Source organism: Perca flavescens, chromosome 13 (assembly GCF_004354835.1).
Source record: "Perca flavescens isolate YP-PL-M2 chromosome 13, PFLA_1.0, whole genome shotgun sequence".
NCBI classification, from domain to species: domain Eukaryota; kingdom Metazoa; phylum Chordata; class Actinopteri; order Perciformes; family Percidae; genus Perca; species Perca flavescens.
The window spans coordinates 6360297-6377794 of record NC_041343.1 but is presented as its reverse complement, the minus strand read 5'-3'; the positions used below and the strand labels follow the sequence as shown (position 1 = coordinate 6377794).

The following is a 17498-nucleotide window of genomic DNA, read 5'->3' as shown; positions in this document are numbered from 1 at the left end:
TCTCGGATTGCTCCTGACTCGCCATCTCTGCTGCTTCATCGAATCTCTGTTTACCTGTGTGTGTGTGTGTGTGTGTGTGTGTGTGTGTGTGTGTGTGTGTGTGTGTAAAAACACTGGCTCTGATTGGCTACCATGAAACATGACTCTGCCTTAGCCAATCATAATCGCTAATCACTAGCTGTGAGCGAGGGGTGCATTCGGATTACACCGTTTATTCAATCAATGCATAGTAACGCACCGCATTTAACGTCCAGGAACGTTAACGGCGTTGTAAATAACGTCGTTACCTAACGCCATTCTTTTAAACGGCGTTATTCCAAACACTGTTAATGAGCAAAGCGTTCGCTACCGCTTGTGACATTAATGTGATCTGATTGTAATCATGTAATGGTCCATATATGATTATTAATCTGTTTTCTGGGAATGTATCAATAGATCACGATACCGTTGATTATGTTGTGTTAAGTAGCTGGGTATAACTGTAATCGCTACCTGCTAAATCACTCCTTTCACGGAGTTTACTTACTGTCCTCGAGATAATCGCGATGAATCAGCTGTTAGCCACTGAGCTGGCCGTTATCAATATCTAAGATCAGAGTGTTTCTTTTCTTTTCCTCCTTTATTCTGTTCTTTTTACTAACACACACACGGACATATAAGCTAGCCACGTAGCTCCAGATGTAACGCTGCTATCTTAAAGGAACACGCTGACTTATTGGGAATTCAACTTATTCACCGTAACCCCCAGAGTAAGACAAGTCGATATATACCCTTCTCATCTCCGTGCGTGCTGTAACGTTGTCTGACGGCTCCAGCATTAGCTTAGCCCAGCACAGATCCTGCAGGCAACTGGTTACAACTAGCCTACTGCTCCCAATTGTGACAAAAGTGACAAAATAACGCCAACATGTTTCTATTTACATGTTGTGATTTGTATAATCACAGCGTGTACAAAAAACAACGTAACATGAGACACAGCCATCTTCTAACAGTAAACAAACCGGGAACTATATTATCAGACAGGCTTGCTGCGAGCATATCACTCCGCCCAAGTACTATATTCTTCCGCCTGAGAATATAGTTTCCGGTTTGTTTACAGTTAGAAGACGGCTGTGTCTCATGTTACGTTGTTTTTTGTACACGCTGTGAATCTATAAATCACAACATGTAAATAGGAACATGTTGGCGTTATTTTGTCACTTATTCGGAGCAGTAGGATTACTGGAACCATTCACCTGCATGTTCTGTGCTGGCCTGATGCCGCTGGAGCCGTCAGACAGCGTTACAGCACGCACAGAGATGAGAAGGGTATGTATGGACTTGTCTAACTCTGGGGGTTACGGTGAATAAGCTAAATTCCCAATAAGTCGGCGTGTTCCTTTAACCACATGGAGTTTGTATAGAGCTAATAGGTGACCTAGCATATGGTATAAACGTGCGCGTTTATATTTACTTAAAGTCATAGCGCCACCTAGTGGCAACAGGAAGTAGGCCTAAAAGTCAAGGTGCTATACTTTAACAAACTCCTCCTAGAGATTTCATCCGATGGACTTCAAACTTGGTCTCTACCATCCCAACACCTTAACGATGAAAAGTTATTTAAAGAAAAACTTTTCGTGAGACGGTGTGGGCGTGGCGTGGCGGCCATTTTGAGTGTTTAGCAATGAACAAAGAAGTTGTTGTAACTTCAGGGTACGTTGTCGTATCTGCCCGAAATTTCTCACAATTGACAAGGGTCCATGCCTGAGGACACCTACAGGCCAAAATTGACTTTTTGTCATAGCTCCCCCCGCTGGCAACAGGAAATCTGCCTTATATGACAAACATCATCCCATTTGCATGAAACTCAGAATGTGTGGTCTACATGTGATACTGAGCCGCCTCCTATAATATGACCACGCCCACTCAGCAGAGTTCCTTCTTTATTGGTGATGGTTTGGCCCACCCCCTATTCATAAGCCACGCCGCCTTTCATAACATTTGAACCGTTTAAGGTATACCTATTCTGTCCTAGCAGTTGTGTCCTAACAATGCTTAGGCAGATAGCGAACAAGGAAAATGAATGAAGCTGGTTTGACGTCTTCTTAAGTTGGAGATTTATTGAAGAGTTCACTCCAAGCAGTTTTCTTTTTTGTAAAACTAAGGAATACAAACAAAAATATAATTACTAAGTAGCCAAATATTCCTTTCACATTTTCATTCACGTACATATTAGCCTGTGCATACACACGCAGCTAGCGCTAGCATAACTTACATACGGAAAAAGAATGGGCTACGTTAACGCTTAATAACTATAATATTATTACATAAGTGTTAATTATGATATCTGCATACAACAACCAAAAAGAACACTTACGGACGTGCTACTCCAAGGATCCGACATGTATAGAACAGCCGTACAGCAATATTTCACCATGACACATGTGGGAACTAAACTCATCCACTAGTTAACAACAGTAACGTCACAAAATGCACTACCCATTTCCGCCACTAGGAAACGCTCTCGCACCAACAATGATGCACAACAGCCTAACAAAACAGGCTCAGAATACTTAAATTCACATTTACATTTCTCGACCAGAACACTCCCCGCCTGGCGTAATGACTATTATGCCACTATATTATTATTTCTCATTCCCCCCATTAATTATTAGCGTTGGGTAGAAGCACAACTAACTCGTTAATAGGTCTTAAGTACTCTTTTACAGTTCCTTGCTTGACAGTCTTCACCATGACCTTACGAACTCTGTTGTCACTGCTTGGTATGGTCTTCGTGATGAGCCCGACCGGCCATTCATTGCGTTTCACCTGACAGTCTTTAAGCAGGACAACGTCACCTTCCTGAAGATTCGGTCTGACCTCCGTCCACTTCCTCCTAGGCTGCAGCGTGGCCAAGTACTCCTGCCTCCATCTTTTCCAGAAGCAGTCTGCTAGGCTCTGGACCTGACGCCACTGGCTTTTGTGTAGGTGGTCAATCTTAAAATCTCCTGGTGGAGCAGGTGCAACACTGGCTTTTTGAGTCAACAGCATTGCTGGTGAGAGAACTTGAGGCATTTCTGCATCTGATGAGACGGGGTCAAAGGTCGAGAGTTCATGATGGCCATGACTTCAGCCATTAGTGTAGTCAAAACCTCATGTGTGAGTCTTGTAGCTCTCTCTTTCAACAGGAGACCATCAAGGATACGGCGTGCGACCCCAACCATCCTTTCCCATGCTCCTCCCATGTGCGATGAGTGCGGTGCATTAAATGACCAGGTGCAGCCTCGATCTAGCATGAAGTTTTTTATCTCTGTGTCCTCTGTGTTGATTTGCAGTTCTCCACAGGCACCGATGAAGTTTGTCCCTCTGTCTGAACGCAGATGTTGAACTGGCCCTCTGATAGCCAAGAAGCGGCGCAAGGCATTTATGAAACTTGACGCCGACATTGCCTCTATCACCTCCAGGTGAACTGCTCGGGTGCTTAAACAGCTGAATACGACAGCCCATCTTTTGTTTTCAACGCTGCTCCCTCTTGTTCGACGTGCCACAATACTCCATGGGCCAAACACATCTAGCCCGTGTGTGTGAATGGAGGATCTACAGACAACCTGTCTGCAGGAAGATCTGACATTTTCTGATTTTCCAGTCTCCCTCTCAGCTTTCTGCACATGACACATCTGTGAATGACACTGCATATGAGCTTTTTGGCACCGACAACCCACAGTCCTGCTGTGCGTACTGCGCCCGCAGTGAAATGGCGGCCTTGGTGGGCTACTTGGCTGTGATAATGTTGAACAAGTAGAGTAGCTACGTGATGATTGGGTGGTATAATTAAAGGATGCTTTTCTTGGTCAAAGAGGTCTGCTTTGCGCACACCCCACCAACCCTCAGCAGTCCTTCGTTGTCAATAAAGGGGTCAAGTTGTTTGAGTGAGCTGTGTGGTGACACTTTCCCATCTTCTGTTAGGCTCTTGAACTCGTCTTTGTACACATCTTGTTGCACAGCTTTAATAACTGTAGATTTTGCTTGTGTGTGCTCGGATATGCAAGGCCTTGTGCAGTAATGCCATTTTCCACAGGTTTCTGTGCGTGAGGATTGAGAGAATGACTTTGCGACATGGGTAAGTATAACAACAGCTTTCACAAGAGATTTCCAGCTTGAAAAACGCTGGAATCTGTCTGAGCCCAGACTGTGGTTAGCAATTGAGGTTGCCAATGTAGTTACCTGAGTTCGGATCTCAATGTCTAGGTCCGGGTTTACAAGCTGAAAACACCCTGCGTCCAGTGTCTTCTGGAGCATCTGGCTGTGTGAGGAACTTAGGACCGGAGAACCAGTTGGTGAGGTGCAGTTGAGCCGGCGGCATAATCCTGGTAGCATGATCAGCTGGGTTCAGGTCCGTGCGGACATAATGCCACTGGCTCGGTGTGGTTGATTTCCTTATCGTGTTACTCTGTTGGCCACATATATGTGAAATCTCCTTGTGGTGTTGTGAATGTAGCCGAGTACTACACGGCTGTCTGTGTAGAACTTGATGCGCAGCTCTGTGTCCAACTCTTCCTTTATTAGCTCCATGAGTTCAACAGCGAGCACTGAGGCACAAAGCTCCAGCCGTGGGACAGTGTGAGCAGGAAATGGAGCCAGCTTAGATTTGCTCATCACAAACCCCACATGACATTGTCCGTCTGAATCTATGACTCTCAGATATGCAACAGCAGCTATGGCCAGAACAGATGCGTCTGAAAAAACACAGAGCTCCTTAGACTGAGCCTGTGAGAGAGAGACTGGAACATACTGTCTTGCGATATGCAGGTGTTCAAGGTCAGTAAGAGATGTAGTCCATGCTTCCCATTGTGCCCTTTTGTCTGCTGGGAGAGGTGTGTCCCATTCTTGCTGTACTGATGTGAATTCTCTCACTAGAGCCTTTCCATGCATAGTGATGGGGGAAACAAACCCCAAGGGGTCGTACAGACTATTGACAGTGGCCAGTGCTCCTCTTCGTGTGAATGGTTTGACCTCTCTTGACACCTTGAATGTGAAACAGTCGTTTTTAAGGTTCCAGCTTACACCAAGACTGCGCTGGAGAGGCAGCGGATCTGCGTTCAAATCCAGGTCTTTGAGGTCCTTCGCTCTGTCCTCTGGTGGAAAGGCCTCCATGACTGTGGCGCTGTTTGAGGCCATCTTGTGGAGTTTCAGGTTTGCCTCTGCCAGCATTTCCTGTGTGCGTTTTAAGAGATCAACAGCTTCCTCTTCACTGGGAACAGATGTAATGCCGTCATCAACATAAAAGTTGTGGAGCACAAATTCTTTAGCGTCTGTTCCATGCTCTGCTTCACCACGCTCTGCTGTGCATCTCAATCCATATATGGCAACAGCTGGTGACGGACTGTTTCCAAAGACATGTACAGTCATTCGGTAATCAATTATCTCCTCGTCAGGGCAGTTTTCTTTGTGCCACATGAAGCGAAGGTAGTTGCGGTGATCTTCCTTTACCTTGAAACAGTAAAACATTTGCTCGATGTCCGCTGTAATGGCAATCCGTTCTTTTCGGAAACGCAGCAAGACGCCTATTAATGTGTTGTTGAGGTCGGGCCCCGTCAGCAGAACGTCATTGAGTGAGATGTTACTATACTGGGCACTCGAGTCAAACACCACTCTTATTTTGTTGGGCTTTTGGGGGTGGTAGACGCCAAATATTGGCAAATACCAACATTCCTCACCTGGTTTCAGAGGTGGAGCGGGTTCTGCTTGGTGATTTTCGATGACCTTTTGCATGAAGTCAAAGAAATGTTCTTTCATTCCTGGTTTCTTTTGAAAGGTGCGCTGTAACGAGAATAGCCTTTGTTTCGCTTGCTCTTTGTTATCAGGAAGCCGGATTCGTGGTGAGCGGAAAGGCAATGGCGCCACCCAGTGGTTGTCTTCAGCGAGATACACTTCTTTTTTCATTAAATCCAAGAAGATTTTATCCTCAATTGACAGGGCTGTTTTTTCATCGTCTGCCATCCTTAAGAAAACACTGTCTCCGATACAGCTTGTGTCAGCGCTGGAGCCCTTTGAGGGTCTTGAGTAATGCGGCACGTCTGGTAAGTACTGGAGAGATTGAGAACTTGCTTGCTCTTTGACATGGATGCTTTTGGGGCATGGTGTGAAATATGAGGCTCTGCCATTCGGGAGTATGTTTGTTTTGTAGACATTAACATCAGTAGGCTGGTGAGCTCCATCCAGGCAGATCTCTCCTACAATGACCCAGCCCAAATCTAAGCGTTGTGCGTATGGAGTGTTGTTGGGGCCATTATGTTGCTCACGTACCTTGTGCACACTTAAGACGTCTCTCCCCAGGAGTAGAAGGATCTGAGCGCTGGGATCAGGAGGTGGGATCTTGCCAGCCACTGGAGCGAGGTGAGGAAAGAGCTGTGTTATCTCTGGTGTCGGGATTTCCTCTTTGTCATCAGGCATTGTGTTACATTCTATGAGGGTAGGGAGCATCACTGTGGTTTCTCCATCGAGTGACTCTACAGTGAAGTTACTTGCTTTTCTCCCCGCCGTCTCGACTGTGCCAGAGCATGTCCTCAGAGTGTAAGGAGAGGAGTTACTTTCAATGCCGAAAAGATCAAAGAACTGTGACTTAGCCAATGATCTGTTACTCTGTTAGGTCCAACACTGCATAGACCGTCTCATCTTTTCACGCTGGTTTGAGGGGTAAACTTTCACCAGACAGATTTTAGAGCATGATCTGGGCTGACGAGAGTTACTACATACCTCGGTGCATTTTGAGGTGACATTAAAGGGCTCGTCATTCTTCTCTGCTCTGTTTTGCTCTGGTTCACATTTGGTTTCTTCAGCTGACCAGGGGGCAGGCCCAGGATGGAGTGCGGATATATTTTTATCACTGTCACATTCTCTGCATTTTGCAGACAATTTGCAGTCCTTTGCAAGGTGTCTAGTAGAAGCACAGCATCGATAACAGATGAAGTTCTCTTTTAGAAATGCTTTCCTGTCGTCTAGATGCTTGTTCCTAAAGGTCCGACACTTAAAAAGGGGGTGGGGCTTGTTATGGATGGGGCAATGTTTATCTGGCTCGTCAGTTCTCCTTTCAGGCTGGTTGTTCAGGGAGCTTGAAGCTGCGGCTGACACCTCGGTTTTTGACAAAGACAGACAGGCTTGTTGTTGAATTTAGCTGTTCTGTCTGGCCTCTGGCTGTTTGAATAGTTGGATGATGAGAATGCAAAACTTGGGTCGTTTCTGGTTTTTGCTTGGTTGCAAATGAACTGTACAAAAAAGCTGAAGGGTGGAAAAGCTACCTTGTAATCCTCTTTGTACCTGGAGCCTTGTGTCACCCATCTTTCCTGCAGGTTGAAGGGGAGTTTTTCAACTATTGGGTTAACACCTCGTGCGGTGTCGAGATATGCAAGCCCAGGTGTAAGACCACTCCACTTAGCAGACTCCAATTCAAGTAGCAGATCGCCAAGCTCTCTTAACTGACGAGGATCTTTGTTTGTGAGGCGTGGAAAATCTTCCAGCCTTTTCAGCAGAGAATGTTCGATGACCTCAGGGCACCCGTAGCACTCCTCTAGTCGCTGCCATATTATTTTGACCGGCGTTCGCAGGGCTGGTTACATGCACTGACCTGATTCGTTTAGCCTGGGTGGATGACTCTGGGCCGAGCCATTTTGACGAGAAGGTCGAGTTCCTCTCTGTCGTCAAGTTGAGGTCACATGTGATGTTCTGGAATGAGGTTTTCCATGCCCAATAATTTTCGGGATGGTCGTCAAATTGGGTCAGCCCGGAACTCACCATCTCTCTCCTTATCAAATAGGTGGCGAAATCAGGCATCTGAGGCGGCATGTTGGTGTAGCCTTCTGATGAGACATTAAGAGGAGGGAGTGCAGCAGGCTGCCTCTGTGTCGCACTGTTCTGCTGGCGCTCAAATCCCGTGCCAGCATGCTGTGGGTAGCTGACGTGGTGATAGGGGGTTTGAGGTGACTGATGAGGAGGGGATCTGGTTCTATAGGTGCTTGCTGTGGGTAGCTGATGTGATGATGGGGGTTTGAGGTGACTGATGAGGAGGGGATCTGGCTCTATAGGTGCTTGCTGTGGGTAGCTGATGTGATGATGGGGGTTTGAGGTGACTGATGAGGAGGGGATCTGGCTCTATAGGTGCATGCTGTGATTCAGGAAATGGTTGCTGAGCGTTTTGTACTGGAGTGTGGTTCTGCACATACTCCCTGGTGCGTTGAGCTCTCTCTTCATCTCCAAAATCATTGCGCCTTTCCTCATCCAAGTCTGCTGCAGCTTCATAGACCTCTGCCTTTCTGGATGCTGCTGCTGCCTCCCTCTCCGACTGCAATACCTTGAGCCCTGCTTCCACTTCTGCTTTATTGCGCTCTGCTTCTGCAAGTGTTCTCTGCCGCTGTTCCTCAATGCGCTTTCTCCCTCAACATGGCTGCTTCCCTCTCCGCATATGCACTCCTTACTTTTAGTGCTTCTGCTTTTGCCCTCGCTTTAGTTGCAGCGCTGCTAGCCGATGATGCAACAGTCTTGCATGACGAAGAGCTAACAGATGACTTAGTTTCTAATGTTAGGTCTGTTTTACTTTCTTCTTTCTGAGAATGCATGTTGTCGCTGGGACTCCGATACTGGCGTGGTGCACGCTGTTCTGAGATCTTCACCCGCTGTGTTAAGTCCTTTTACTATTCTGTCCTAGCAGTTGTGTCCTAACAATGCTTAGGCAGATAGCGAACAAGGAAAATGAATGAAGCTGGTTTGACGTCTTCTTAAGTTGGAGATTTATTGAAGAGTTCACTCCAAGCAGTTTTCTTTTTTGTAAAACTAAGGAATACAAACAAAAATATAATTACTAAGTAGCCAAATATTCCTTTCACATTTTCATTCACGTACATATTAGCCTGTGCATACACACGCAGCTAGCGCTAGCATAACTTACATACGGAAAAAGAATGGGCTACGTTAACGCTTAATAACTATAATATTATTACATAAGTGTTAATTATGATATCTGCATACAACAACCAAAAGAACACTTACGGACGTGCTACTCCAAGGATCCGACATGTATAGAACAGCCGTACAGCAATATTTCACCATGACACATGTGGGAACTAAACTCATCCACTAGTTAACAACAGTAACGTCACAAAATGCACTACCCATTTCCGCCACTAGGAAACGCTCTCGCACCAACAATGATGCACAACAGCCTAACAAAACAGGCTCAGAATACTTAAATTCACATTTACATTTCTCGACCAGAACAATACCCATGTGTGAGGTATCATTGAACTCAGCAGAGACTTCCTTCTTCATCGTTGATGGTTTGGCCCGCCCCCTATGTGTAAGCCACGCCCCCTTTCATACATGCTGACCCATTTAAGGTAGAGTCTTGTGTGAGGTATCATTCATCTCAGCAGAGGCTTCATTTTTAATTGGTGATGGTTGGACCCGCCCCCTATGCTTTAGCCCCCTTTCACAGCTAATGAACCGTATGATTTAGAGTCTTGTGTTAGGTATCGTTGAACTCGCCGGGGAGTTCCCTTTTCATTGGTGATGGTTTGCGGCGTCTGAGTGCCGCGCAAAATCACGGTTGCAAGGAGCGGTGTCCGCCGGTAACCCCGACGCGCGCAGAGGTGCGAGGGCCCATCAATCGCTGCTCACAGCTTTAATTTTATTTTGTATCTGTTAAGAGGCACAAAGGCACTCTAAATTTTGCTCCGAGAACTGCCGTTTTAGCTCAGGGGACGCTTCTACACGTAGCTGCAGCTTCTCCGTGTTACCTGCACTTATTCGGGTCGGGTCTTTTTCTATCGAAAGTACTCGCGTAGCTATAGCGATCAAGATTAACATAAAAATTAGCCGGAATTCTCCTTTTAAAATAACCTAAATAAAACCTAATATTCTCAAATGACCAACGTTACAATTTCAATTACCTAATGCCTACTATCAGCCTACTATACAGCTATGCTATACAATACAACTACTTCCGTACAGTGATTCCCACAATGCATTGCGACGTGACGAAACGATCCCGAACTCTATAAACAGAATCCCATGTCCCTTTCTACTCACCCTAATGCTAGCTGGTGTCCACAGCCTCAGGACACATAGTTGATGCAACTATGTCAACTCGCAGAAAAAGCTGCTAGTTCCATAGTAAGAGGTATCTGTGCAGTATCCATTTGTGCAATATCCATCACGACCACAAGGAAAGAATCAGCCAACTCTACACTAGCCTAGCTAAAGTAAACGGCAAAACTCGTGAATCCTCCGGTCATCTACGGTCAACCTGAGATGACTCTCCTATGTGCAGCGGACTTTTTTTTTCTTTTTTCAAACTTTATTTATTTTGGTTTTAACATTTTGCGTGCAGGTAACTTAACAAGCGATCCCATTGGATGAATTCGTCCAATCACAGATGGATTCAGTTGCAGTGTCCATGCTCCGGCAGCGCCCACACACTCACCAATCACTCCCTGGTCACTCCCCCCCACACGACCCTGTACTGTAGGTGTAGCCTGAAACTGTTCATCCTCCATGTGGTGGTAGTCAGACACTACAGGCCTGTCCCTCACAGGATCAAATGCGTAACCCATGCCATTAAAATTACAAATTTTCATGTGTATTTAATATGCTGCACTGTAGCAGGTCCTACCATGCCAGTGACGTCATCGAAATTGTCAGCGTTCTAATACTAACAAACGTTAGCTATATTGATTTTTTTTATAATTAAAATTTTTAGTGTAATTAATTTTTATTTGTCATAACCAACACATTATCAACGCTGATTATTTCAGTTCAGTTCATCTTTAAGTTTAACATCCACAAGACTGTAGGCAACCTCCCTGGAGGTGACTGCAAGAGGAAAATTTATGACAAATCGCCGAGATGGATAATCTGTTTTTCTTTGGTTACCATTCATATTATCAGTCTCTTTGATTGGTCATAAATTTTGCTCTTTTCCCCCTATGGTCAAATTATTTCCAAAACCAAATTTCAAAAGCAATGTCTGATTGTTATCGGTTAATTTTCAGTTGATTTCAGAGATTGTTGTAGGTTTTTCTTTAACGGAAGGGTATCAGCAATTTTGTCCACGTCTGTATGTAATCTGAAAACCCTCCTCTTTGATAAAGCTTATAGTTAGGGAGTGAGGAGTTACAGCGTCCGCCTAACCCGGCCCACCTGCTTCTCTTTGTAGTCATCAGATTTATTTATCAAATAATCAATAATATAGTGAGAGTAGAGGGAGGCAGGCCATTACAGCCCGATCCGGCAGGGGAGAGTTCAAGCCCAATCAGGCACATCTCTCTAAGCTAACCTGCCTCTTTTAGTTATGCTATTATAATTCTAGACTACCGGGGAAGTTCTTTCCTTCCTATGAGACACTGAGCTGCTCTCTCATCTCTGTTTTCACTTGTTTCCTTTAGTATGCATCCTGTCCCAGAACTGCTTATTACTAAGTCCTTATGTGGCATTGCAGGGATTCCCTGCAATGCCCAGCCGCGTCCTGCTGTGTCCGCTGCATCCACCCGTGTTCTGCAGTGCCACGTTACATCCTGCAACGCCCTGCTGCGATGTTCATATACACAGAGTAGTCAGGATCCGGTATAGGAGACTGCACTACTCAGCATGCCACAATGTGCCCTGCTATGACATGAACTACAACGACTACCTTAAAAGTCACTGTTCCATTATCTTTAATGTGACTATTATTGCCACTGTTCATCACACCCCCAACCGGCCCCGTCAGACACCGCCTACCAAGAGTCTGGGTCTGCCGAGGTTTCTTCCTAAAAGGGAGTTTTTCCTCGCCACTGTTGCAACAGCCACTGCTGATGGTTGCTCTTGAGGGAATTACTGTAATTGTTGGGGCTTTGGAAATTATAGAGTGTGGTCTAGACCTACTCTATCTGTAAAGTGTCTCGAGATAACTGTTATGATTTGATATTATAAATAAATTGAATTGAATTGAATCTGGGCCCTATTTTGCAACATTTGACAACTACAGATAATAATTTTGCCAAGTATGCTTTTTTAAGATAAATATTTTATTTACATTGACTTTCAGACTTGTCTCAACATTCATGTACAAGTGTATTTGAAGAAGGCTTTAATGGCGGTTTAAATGTTTTTGAATAGCTTAAGTTTATTCAGTGTGATATTTTAGGAAACTGGTGAATTTGCTATTAGTAGAGATGCGGGATGAAAATTAAAAACATTAGTCTGCTTAATTTGAAAGTATAAATTCAATTGCTTCCTTAAAAAAAATGAGTACACCTAACTTGAAAATATATTTGGTATGAATACAATTAGTTAAACAAGTGAGTTGAAAGAGTGTAGAATTGTATGTTTGTTTAACAAGACGAAACAAGTTTCCTTGAATATACAATGTAAAATAGATGGTTGTTTTAACTCACAGTATCAAGTTCAAACAATACATGATCATTGATTAAACATCTTCTCTAACTTACCTTTGTGAGTTGAAATAGCATATAATTGTGTTTTTGCTTGACAAGAGGAAGCAAGTTTCCTTGAGTGGACAATGTAATATTGATAGTTGTTTTAACTCACAGTATCAAGTTCAAACAATAAATGATCATTAATTAAACATATTCTATAACTTAACTTCGAGAGTTGAAACAAAACTATTCTAAACGTTGGGTTAACTCACATTTTTAAGGCAGCAATTGAACTTAAATTTTTAAGTAGAACCACCCTGATAATTTTTACAGTGTATGAAGCCATACGTGTGTAAAAATTAAATTCTATATTATAAGCAACCCAGTCTCACGTCAGTTCGTGATGGCATTACGAAATTAAATCTATTAGAACGTGATACCATTACGTTATTGTGAAGATTTACGTGTTGGGGTCATGTTTTTTATACTAATGTATTTCAATGAGAAGCATCTTACGTAATCACAGCACGAAACATTCTGCCACTCGGCTGCAGCAGAGAAGCTGGGTACAGCTTTGATATTATTGGTATTTTTAGCCCAATAATCGCTGTTTTAATCAACATTTATTCACCAGATCTTATCACGGTTTATATATATTTCTTTTAATTATTTCGGTCTATTTCGGCCAGGGAAGCTGGATTGCTATGTTGTTTATTGATATTTTTAAAACTATAACGCTACATCTTTCACCATGTATTTAGCTGTTATCGTGGTATTCATTTCTTTATTTTAATAATATTATTTCAGTCTTAATACCGGTGAAATATTACAGTAAATAAGACAGAACAGTAAGCTACGATATGAGCCGAGCTGGGCGCATTCAAAGCCGATGTCCCACGATGCAATGCAGGCATTCATTCACAGAATCAGACAGCGATCAGCGAGTCTATAACGCCAGTATCGCTTCAATGTACGTAAGGGATCATGTAGAGCTTTGTTATAGAGAACACAACAACGACGGGGTGATCAGGACCCCGACGCCAATCTTCTTCTAGCGGATTTATTGATAGCTCTCCTCCGGAGGGAACAGAACTGCGTCCATGGCAACGCTCTGCTATGCATGGCAACGGTGTGTTATACTTAGCAACGGTCTGTTATCAAGAAAATAACAGACCACATTCTACATTAGAATATAAGCAAGCCATGTAATAAATATATATAATCAGTAGTTTTGTCACCACCAACAACACGTTGCTCAGTTTTGTTCCTTTAAGTTATGCATCGTATCATCAATCTGAAACGGAATGAAGCCCAGTCACGGCAGACAGCAGAAAGAGGAGCCGAACACGTCCTCCCACCCACCCCGGAAGAACTACAAGCGCTCAAGCTTTGTAACAGATTCTGGGCCGCGTCTATAGTGGGAGTTGTAGTTTTTAAATATATTGGTATATTTCTCATAAGTAGAAGTTGGTAGTGTAGAATTCTGGATACACCCTGGGGTTTTTTGGGATGGGGAACACACTGGTGTCATCAGATTTTAAAAATAGAATCGTTAAATAAGTGAAAATAGCTTATTAACATATTTGACAGTGTTTACAGTGGATAAACTTTGGTGACCATATCTCCATGATAGCTGAGGTCCAGAGCTTTCTATAACAGCTGGGTTTATGTGTGTAGCACCTTCTGTTGCTAAATGACATCAGCTGAAGACTCCAGAAGTGACGTAGTAATTACCACTCAGCGGATAGAAAAGATTACTGCACGTAAAAAAATAAAACAAATTGCTGCACGTTGTATGTGAGAATTTATACAATAAAAATACCAATAATGAAAAAATTGTGTTTTATGCTAAGCACTTTGATTTGCTTTGTCGCAGAAAAATACTAGGCCTATATAAACAAACTACAGTTGAGTGTTTAGAACTACAGCCTAATGGCTTGTTGGACTAATGGGCATTTGTTTTGACTTGTAGGTTACTGTTGTGAAAAACAAAAAATAAACTACTTACAAAGAGAAGCACTTTTTATTTTATTTTCCATGCATATTATTGCATGTTATTTAAAAATGCAATTTTCTAATTTTGCAGTTGATGAATGTTAATAGCAAAGTCTAAAGGGGAAAAACAACATGAGGATATTTATGCGTGGGACTTAATTTGATTTAACATCACACTGCATTATTAGTTGTTTTAAATAACTGACTTTTTTATAATAATATAGGCCTATCATATTAATTATTATTCAGAAGATGATCCTCATATCAATCAGCATGGTTAGAGCTTGTAGCTATAACCTTTGTAGCCTTTACTGAGACTTTCAAAATTAAGAAGGGGCTATAGTTTTAGGAAGCATTTTAAGCAGATTTTTGCTGAGGTTTTTGTTCACAGAGATGTATAGCTTTGTATGGGTATGTGTACACAAACATGTGTTTTGGCATTTTTGGTACACTTCTACCCTAGCCTACTGCACACAGACACAAGCACTTTTGCATATTCTGCTAAAATAGAGACCAGAATGTGGTGCCATACCAACAATCTCATTCAACCATTTCACAGAGGAGTTTCATTCATTCATTCATTCATTTCCTTTCATTTATTTGTATAGCACAAGTAAACACAACAGAAGTTGACCACTGTGCTTCACATAACAAGAGTCAGGAAAGATAATAGAATAAAACATCCTTCAGACAGCAGAAACCATAAATAAAAATAAGAATTTAGAGAAATGCACACTCCAAGAGATAAAACTTTAGTTTGAGTTTAAACTCATATAAAGAGGACAGCGATCTCAAGGAGACGGGGAGGCTATTCCACAGCCTAGGACCAACAACAGTGAAGGCATGGTCTCCTCTTGACTTTAGACGCGAGCGTGGCTGGGACAGATTATAGTTGCTCGTGGAGTTGCTCGTGACATGGGTCAGAGGGTATCAGAGGTCATAAATGATGAACCAATCAATCGTCTCTGCTCCTATAGGCAGCTTTGGCTGGAAGGCCCGTGATGAAAGTGTGTCTTATCATTTAGAGCAGACACTCACAGTGAATCAGAGGGTTTATGTTATACAAGGCTGCATTACAGAGCATATTAATATGTCAGCAATATCTAAAAACATCTCATTTAAAGCTTACTATTCAGGGGAGCACAGATAATATGGTCTGATCAATCTTTATTCTCCATGCCAAGTAGCTCTTATCTTCTGGCAGAAGAAATGGGTACCCTAATGTAAACTAAATAATTCTAAACTATAGCCCTAATTTGGACCTACCTCAATTAAAACTTTAAATAATATTGCTTGAGGCTGCAGGGAATAGCTACATGATATGATGCATATAGGGTTGTGTGTTGCTCACTGTTTGTGAAAGATGAGCGATAGATTGTGGCTGTGTGATGTGCTTCAATCTGACTACATATCACTTTGTTCATTTTTTTTATCATCTGTATGATAAAACAATATGTCAAGTATTATTTGGGAAGCATTTGAACTCAATGCAAATATCCCTCTGGGGATAATAAAGTATAGCTTGCAAAATGGTCCCTATGATATGTGAAAATTAAAACCTTGTCGTAGGACTATAGCAAACACATCGTTGGAAAGGTCTCAACCTGGAGAGGAACATATGTCAGTCTGAAGAGCATACATTACTCCTGCTTTGAAATATTGACCTCTGAACCTTGAACCCAGTCCATGTTTGAAGGCTTGTCATTTAGCAACAGAAGGTTCTACACACATAAAACCAGCTGTTATAGAAAGCTCTGGACCTCAGCTATCATGTAGATATGGTCTCCAAAGTTTATTCACTGTAAGCACTGTCAAATATGGTAATAAGCTATTTTCACTTATTTAACGATTCTATTTTTAAAATCTGATGACACCAGTGTGTTCCCCATCCCAAAAAAACCCAGGTTGTATCCAAAATTCTACACTACCAACTTCTACTTACAGTATGAGAAATATACCAATATATAAGGAGGATGTGTTCGGCTCCTCTTTCTGCTGTCTGCCGTGACTGGGCTTCATTCCGTTTCAGATTGATGCCGCCCGCCGGCCGGCCGAGCACACAATACATGAGACAAATACATGAAACTGTATTTTATTATTGATGCTATCTTTATTGTTTAACTCCTCAAATGTAACGTTAGACAAAAACATCAAAATTACGAAAATTATGTATTTGTATCTTTTCTATCCGCCGAGCAGTAATTACGATGTCACTTCCAGAGTCTTCAGCTGATTTTTTTTAAACGTCATAACGATGCATAACTTACTGGAACAAAACTGAGCAACGTGTTGTCGTGTTGCCGTTGACAAAACTACGGATATATTTATTACATGGCTTGCTTATATTCTAATGTAGAATAAGGTCTTTTATTTTCTTGATAACAGACCGTTGCTAAGTATAACACACCGTTGCCATGCATAGCAGAGCGTTGCCATGGACGCAGTTCTGTTCCCTCCGGAGGAGAGCTATCAATAAATCCGCTAGAAGAAGATTGGCGTCGGGGTCCTGATCACCCCGTCGTTGTTGTGTTCTCTATAACAAAGCTCTACATGATCCCTTACGTACATTGAAGCGATACTGGCGTTATAGACTTGCTGATCGCCGTCTGATTCTGTGAATGAATGCCTGCATTGCATCGTGGGACATCGGCTTTGAATGCGCCCAGCTCGGCTCATATCGTAGCTTACTGTTCTGTCTTATTTACTGTAATATTTCACCGGTAATAAGACCGAAATAATATTATTAAAATAAAGAAATGCATACCACGATAACAGCAAAATACATGTTGAAAGATGTAGCGTTATAGTTTTAAAAATATCAATAAACAACAAAGCAATCCAGCTTCCCTGGCCGAAATAGACCAAAATAATTAAAAGAAATATATATAAGCCGTGATAAGATCTGGTGAATAAATGTTGATTAAAACAGCGATTATTGGGCTAAAAATACCAATAATATCAAAGCTGTACCCAGCTTCTCTGCTGCAGCCGAGTGGCAGAAGGTTTCGTGCTGTGATTACGTAAGATGCTTCTCATTGAAATACATTAGTATAAAAAACATGACCCCAACACATAAATCTTCACAATAACGTAATGGTATCACGTTCTAATAGATTT

General features: G+C 42.6%; 1 pseudogene; it reads right to left on the bottom strand.

Moving 5' to 3' along the window:
• Positions 1-2005: 2005 nt before the first annotated feature.
• LOC114567152 (uncharacterized) lies at positions 2006-3524 on the bottom strand (annotated as a pseudogene).
• Positions 3525-17498: the final 13974 nt, after the last annotated feature.